The following is a 7,881-nucleotide window of genomic DNA, read 5'->3' on the forward strand; positions in this document are numbered from 1 at the left end:
GGTCCAGCCCTAACTACACGCTTTAGCAAAAAGGAAAGTTTTAAACCCAATCTTAAAAGTAGAGATAGTGTCTGTCTCCTGAATCCAAAGTGGAAGCTGGTTCCACAGAAGAGGGGCCTGAAAACTGAAGGCTCTGCCTCCCATTCTACTTTTAAATACTCTAGGAACAACAAGTAGGCCTGCAGCCTTGTCATATATGCTGACAAGGCTTAGAGCTCACTTTACATCATTTGACATGACAAACTATGGTATGGTAGCTGTTCTATGATTCATACTGGGCCCACTACAATGGCAGATTAGCGTTAGCAGCAGGGACATCAGCCCCCACTTTCCTTGACTGCGTTAATGCATGAAAGAATCACAGCCATTCACTCACACACACACACACACACACACACACACACACACACACACACACACACACACACACACACACACACACTCCTTTGCTTCGCAGCTCTTAGGCAGTAACAGGTTGTTTAGCATGAATCATTTGTACAGCCCAGAATTTGATGGGTTTTTTTCAGTAGTTTGTGTTTATGCCAGCAGACGAGCTTTCACCTGAAGCTTGACAATTTAAAAGTGCTTAAACAACAAAAAGAGGAACATGGGTATTATAGTTTAGGGGGGGCAAAAAACAAAAAAGTTGACAAAATAATTGCAAATCGGTTTTAGGGCTCGGCATTCACCACGTGCTGCGACAGGCTTTTAAGCAATTTCCCTGTCCTTGTGCTTGTTTGATGCCATTTCCTCCAATGTCATTTAAAACACAAGCCCACATGCATGTGCATCAAAAGCGCTGTGTTCCATTAAGTGACAATTTATCTCAAATGAAAGCTGCCACATGAAGGTTAGGAAAGTTTTCTCCCCTCTTTTGCCCTCAAAACTCAGACTGCGCAATAACAGATTAAAGGCACACGTTAGTCTGAAAGGGCATAAAGGAATTAAGCATTTCATTCATAGCAATGTGTTTATACCAAAAGCCGCACTTGTTTTCACCCCTCGTGGATTGTTTCAATGCTAAACACCGCTGCAGGAATACAATGTGTAATGAATGGACTACTAGGTCGTTCTTCCACTTAACCCTTTCTTTCAACCCTGCGGCCATTATTACTTGCTTTACTAATTTAGCTTCACTCTTCCACTGCGTCTCCAAACCAATCGCTCAAATGTTTTGTAGAGTAATCAGCAGAAATGATTCATGGCGCATCTCTGTACCTCCAGCAGTGCAAATTGGGCCTGTTTTAGGTGTAAAAAGAAAAAAAAATCCTTTTTCCTTTTGCTCATGAGCGCTCCTGTGAGATCAGAGCCGTGTGTGGGCGCCGAAGCCAGGAATGTGTAGAATTACAGTCTGGCTGTGCACAGTTTTGCTCTGCAACCCAGTAGTGAAATCAGTCAATCCAGAAAATAGCTGCAAGCTTTTGGGCTTTGAGCATGAACAGGAAGATTTGGCTACAACTTTCATCTCTGCTCCCCTACCCCCAGTTTCCATCCCAGGTAAAGCCCTCCCTGAGCCTGTGGTGCTCACAGTAGAGACAAACTGGGGCTCTAGTGTATTTACCCCAAACACGACAAACAGGTTCAAGGTCTCTTGCCGTGTTTCTGTTCCTCTGTTATTGCCTGTTGGAGAGGAGATCAGTAAGTAAGATCAGCAACTTCACAGGAACAGGCTGAGCACTGTAGCGAAATCACTGCACCGGGGATGAAAATAAAGAGGGACAGGACTGGAAGGTCTGGGACGTGCCTGAGCAGTGGGTGGGTGTAGCACTATCCACCTGCTATACTGCATCCTGTGAGGCGGAGACAGATCGGTGTAACAGCACAGGTGCAGTACTCACTACTTTCATGCTGCTGATGAGAAAAAAGAGACATCAGGAGAGTTTAATTTCCACTTCTAGCATGAAGACAAAATAACACATAGCACCAAATTATGGTTCACACACTTTGATGGCACTGTAATGTGAACATAAGTGGAAAGACCAGCTCCTTTTCTCAGTTTGAACCAATTAAAAGATGCAGAAAAGTGTAAAAATCCACAGGTAGACGTACGGCAGTGTTACCGTGTGGTCACCTGCAGATTTTGGCACTTTAACATGGCCTCTTGTATTTTCTACGCTGCGGTTTTGAAACAGGAGGACATTCCTTCCAGTTGCAACTAGTTCAGCAAAGCTTTTTGAGGCTTAAGGCTCAATTTGAGGATTATGCTTTTAATCAAGTTTATATTACTAATCTGACAAAGTGATAAAGTGTCGTTAAAACACTTCCAGACAGTTTTCAGTTTGTCTGCTCCCTAGATGTACAGTTGTGATCATGTATCAAAACATATTGCATCATTCTTTTTTTTTTTGCGAATAATGACTCATTGAAATATTTCCATATTTGTTTTGTGTCCGGTTAATTTATATAATATTTTATAGAAGTGAGGACTCGGTACAGTTGTCTGTGTGCGGCGGGTTGTGTTTTACATCAACGTGAAATTGATCCTGTAGCTCAACATATTGAATTGTTGTTAACTCTAAATGCCTTCATTGAAAAGGTAAACAGAGTATGAGATCATTATATTGAATCGGAGCTTGCTACAGGGAAGTGCTAAATAATGCAGACACTGCATGGAAACAGTGAATTTGTCCACATAATAATGTTCTTAGTCTTAGAGGACGATGCAATGTAATTTTAGCAGCCGAAACACTTTAGCCAGACCAGCGTAAAGTCTTTTAGACAAAGTCAAGTATTCGATGTTTTATTGAGGGGTTTTCTCTTCTTCTTCTCTCGTGGTCAATCAGCAACACAGTGAAAATGACCTCTAAATAGATTAAATAAACACAGAAAATCAGGGTTGTAAAAGGGGAAACATGGAGGAGTACATAGATTATGGGAACTTTGCACACATCTCAGTGTTATGTAACACAGAGCGGCAAAGATTCAAAAGGAAAGACTATGAAAAATATTGTTTCTTTGAATGTCCTCGGGCAAATAGTCAGTCGGTGCTCACTGGAAGCTTAAGTCAAGTGCAGGTCAAGTATCAAGTCTACCACTCTGGTTGTGATGTTGTTTTAATTAAACCCTTCTTTTTTAAAGTGAACATATACATGAGGAATTATAATAAGAAACAACGTGCATGATTAGAGACATCAACGTCAAGTTAAAGCGGATCATTAACCCCTTATAGGACAGTAGACTCACAGGAAACGTAAACACCAATATATACAATGTAAGTAGAATAAAAATGTCTTTTTAGAAATTCATAAAAGGAGCAAAATCAGACATATTTGACTATGTACAGCTTGAAACCAACAATGTTACTCAAACCAGTCACAAGATCCAGATTATTACTGTCTGTCAATGTTCTACATTATAAATAATAATGAAAATAATAATATAATACCCTGACTATGGCCTACTAGATGCATCTGGTCTATGTCTAAAAATGAAACTGCATCACTTGTGTCAGTCTGAGTCCAATTTCAATAATATTTAGAAATCCTATGCAATCAACACATATCTCAACATTTAGAGCAACTTTTCAAGCACATAATGTGTGAATTTCATCTACTTACCACTTTTATTTTCAGTATTATGACCATAGTAGTCAAGTCAAGCCAACTTTATCATACAATCATATGTATATATGTATATATACATATATACTTATACATGCTCACATCATCCAATAAGAGAAGTAGGAGCAACAATACATATTTCCCAAATTCTGGAAGAATGCTGAAGTTTGAAATACTCGAGGCAACTGCTGATTGGTCAGATGCACCTATGTCACTGTCATGTAGACTGATGTTTGCTGACTCGATGGGAGAAATCCGTGTGGTTCTACGACCCCACAGAGAGGCACAGGGAAGCCAGTTATCTAACATCTAATGATGCTTTAGGTATTTTCTGAGTGTTTTGATCACTCGTCTTTATTTTGACGGAGCATACGGTGTGCAGTGGAATCCGTCTTTCAGTGTTGACACCAAAGGAACAACTGCACAGTGTTTCTCTGTGAATCACTTTGGCTCTGAATTGAAACTTAATTTCCTGCATTCACACGTTTTTTCTCACCAACACCCGACACATCCAGTGGCTCTGTCTCAGGTGACTGCATGGCACCCTCCTGCAGCTCTTTGACCTCAAAATTAAGTCAAACTGTGAAATCTGCTGCTCTTTCTCCTCACTGCTGGAACAGCGACGGGTTAATGAAACCGCTGACCCAGCCCAGACACTTACTGACATGTTGCACCTCTAATTTTCTGCCCAATAGGATCCCAAAGGCAAAACCCACAAGTTTTTAAGAGAACCACAAAGAGTCCTACGGTGCACTGTTGTGACTTTTGTGTGTGATGTGATTTTCCTTTGGGCACAGACAGGGAATATTAATTCTCTCGGTGAGCTCACACATGGGCCAAGTATTGATCCTCACAAGAATGAGAGCATGATGACAACCATGTAGTGTACACAGAGTGAAAATTACATTTTGTCAGGGCTTAGAAGCAATACTTGTACTGATATGGGTGCAGGATTTTCAAACCATTTCTTACTGGAAGTAATGATGTAACACCAAGTGTATTATATTTGATACATGAGTTTTTGAGACCTCTGCATAATCAGTGTGATTTTTCTTTTTTGCTTAATAAATCTGAATAAATTGCACAATAAACATTAAAGCGATTCATTGCTCAAAAATGCAACATATAGCAAACATAATACAAATTCAGACTCATATATGCAAAATTATATTTAATTATTATCTGGTTCAAGCTTTACTTGGTTAACATATAAAATGCTGTTAAGTTTAAAATTTAACACCAGCTTCTCCAAAATTCTTTCTTCATTCACTATTTTCTGGCACTGTTTTGATTCAATATGTAGAAATACCCAGATGTCCAGCAAAGTGCAAATAATATTTTAACATGTAATTTAATTTTTAAAACGTTGTGAAGGGAAAAGCAAATATAAGGTCAAAGGAAAAAGATCTCAAACAAAAGTCTGAGCTCCACTTTTAAATATAACTGTGAGTGACTGTATGCAAACGAACACAGTGGGGGATCGACAAAACAACTCGGCTGAACACTTAACCAATCAGCTCACTTCAAAACACTGTCCACAGGGGTGCTTTCAGTGCAGGGCAAAAAGGTCAACACGCCAACTTGCTTTAAAAAAAAACCAAACCTCAAAATTAAGCGTGCTTCCAACAGCCTTCAGAACGTATTTCATCTGCAGTCTTCTTTTCTTCTAAACAAAAACTAAACATTGCACATTTCCTGGCAGCAGCAGCAGTAGCAGCAGATTACCTCGGAGAGTAAACAGTGCCTCACTAAGCCAATATTTTCTTGCAAAAAACAGTTGCAGTGACGTCCCGATTATTTTATCAGCTGGCATAATGAGCTTTGGTCCTGTTCAGCTTTATTTATGTATTTTTATTGTTTGTGGCTGCATTCTTAACTTCATGGGTACAAGAAAATAGCTTTTTTTTTTATTAATAAAGCACATTTTGCAGATGTGCATTTTTAAGCATACTGTGCATTTAAACTGAGAGTAGAGAGCTGTTTATATTGATAGCTGTTTACCCGCTCGCCAACAACAACAACTTCATTAACAGCCACTATTACACTGGAACTGCTCATGCAGCACTTTCCTCTTTTAACCACCAAAGTAATTTTGTAAAAATCAATATGTTCAATAGTGACATAAAATGTTTATTTCTGCTTGCGAACCCTAAATGACAGATACATCATAGTGTATGCTGCTTTTTTAACAGCGCGCACGTTTAAAACACCGTCTTTCTAGATTTTCTGCTCACAGAAAAAGGTCAGATTAAGAAAGTCCCTCCTAAGAAAGTGTTTGAAAGCTGTGATATACGCCTCTTTAACACAGTTTGCATGTAGATGTATGTGTGTTCAGTTTCTGTAAAGTATAAAAGGGAGGGATGAGCCTATCCCTGCAGTCATGGGGCAGGAGGTGGGGTACACTCTGGACACCAGTCTATCACATGGACAACACAGAGAGACACATGACCATTCACTGCTCTCATTCTGAGCTACAACCAACTTATAATCAACATGGAGGCTCCATATGGAGGGCCCCCAGCTGTGGTTTGAGCATATAACCGCATTGCTTTGAGGTGACGTCTCTAATCACTGTACCACTGTGCCCATCCCTACATTAACGCATGTTTTTGTGCTATTGTGCATTAAAAGCTTCGTAGTCGCTCCATAAGTTCTTTCCATAAGGACCAGTTCTTATTTGTCTTTAAAGAATTTCCACTAATTGAGACATTGTGTAAAATTCCTCCTGAAAAAGATGCACTGTGAAAAAAAATGACATCATCATCAAGTAATGATGAGCTTGTCCTGATTTCTAAACAAGAAGCAGAGATTCTGGGTCCAATTCTCGCAAGAAGGCAGCAGCAGGGAGAATTTCATGGTTTGATGCAGGAGTTGAAGCTGAATCACGACCGCTTTCGTACATATTTCAGGATGTCAGTGGGGCAGGATGAGCTCTTGTTGCCAGAGTTGGGACCACATCTGAGGCAGAGAAGGGATGATTTCAGACAGCTGACTGAGACATAGCAGTGTCTAACTGTGTGTCTGAGTACAATAGTATTCGTATTACAATAGCCTTGCTTGCCAATGCAGCGGTCTGATTGGTCAGATCCGTTTATTCACGTCCAAAAAATCTGAAAACTTGAGCTTGGTTAAAAATAAATAAAGTCGTCCAGCAGAATTATGCAGTTGGTGTGAACAGCTGCATTAAGAATAGCTGAGTCCAAAAAAGATTTTTAAAGCACACAATATTTTTGGTATTTAAACACTTTTAAACTAACTGCTGGTACTACAAAATTAAAGTCTAACATTGCAGATTTCATGAGCTGCATGTGGGATGTAACTTTAAAGCAGCTTTAATGACCAACTTATCAACAATCAGTGTAACAGTACAGTGTTTTCTTCCCTCAAAGCCTTTGCCTGCACTACCAGAGGAGCAGCCTGTTCCAAGTCTGTCGCTCCCACCTTCACTCATCTTTAACAAGGAGCGAGGGCAAGTGAAACATGTGATGTTTCATGGGGTGAAACAGCTGTGGATCATGACACAGGAGCTCACGGATCCTGCAGACAGCTTCTTTTTTTCACCAACCCCATCTACATTAGCTGAGGACTGCATCTGTAGCAAAGGTGAGCTGTGATTTAAATAGACAGCCTGCCGGATCAAAGCCTGCCTACCTGTTCTTCCGGCTACAGCCTTTCCGCTTGCATGGTTATCATAATTGCTCTTGCTCAGAGGACATGCTGCTTCCGTCAGGGCCACGTCCTCCTGCATTAGAGCTGAGGAGCCTCAGCCAAGCAGAACCTGGCTGTGCAGGTAGATACTTTTTCTCCTTTTTCTCAGAACACCTCCGAAACTCTGTTGAATATACAAGTTGCTCTCCGCAGACTTAAAAGTTCAAAACTTGTGAAAAGAAGAACACCTGGCTCTGGCCAGCTTGACTCGTGGTAGTTAGGAAGCTACAATACAAAGCAAAATGTGCCTATAAAATGTATCTATGCTGAAATGTACTGGCTGATGTGTTAGGAAACGATGCCACGCTGTTTGATGGAAATGAAAACGATCAACCTACAGAGGGCTGAGTTCAAAGACACCCTGAAAACCAAAGAGAAAAAAACTATGTGTCAGGATGAAAGTCAATGGAGCAACTCAAAATGGTACTTGGTAGTTTGCATGACCCCAATGTACGTGCGTGCCTGACAACATTAGGGTATGCATAATGAGATGACTTATGATCCTGGGAGGTCTCCTCCCAGATCTGGACAGTCTGAGGTGCAACCTGCTGGTGCAGGATGGGTCGAAACATCGTGTTCAGGAGCTGCAATGGTGTCAGCTCATTCATCCTCC

Source organism: Pundamilia nyererei, unplaced genomic scaffold (assembly GCF_000239375.1).
Source record: "Pundamilia nyererei isolate P.nyererei 1_Seehausen unplaced genomic scaffold, PunNye1.0 scaffold00175, whole genome shotgun sequence".
NCBI classification, from domain to species: domain Eukaryota; kingdom Metazoa; phylum Chordata; class Actinopteri; order Cichliformes; family Cichlidae; genus Pundamilia; species Pundamilia nyererei.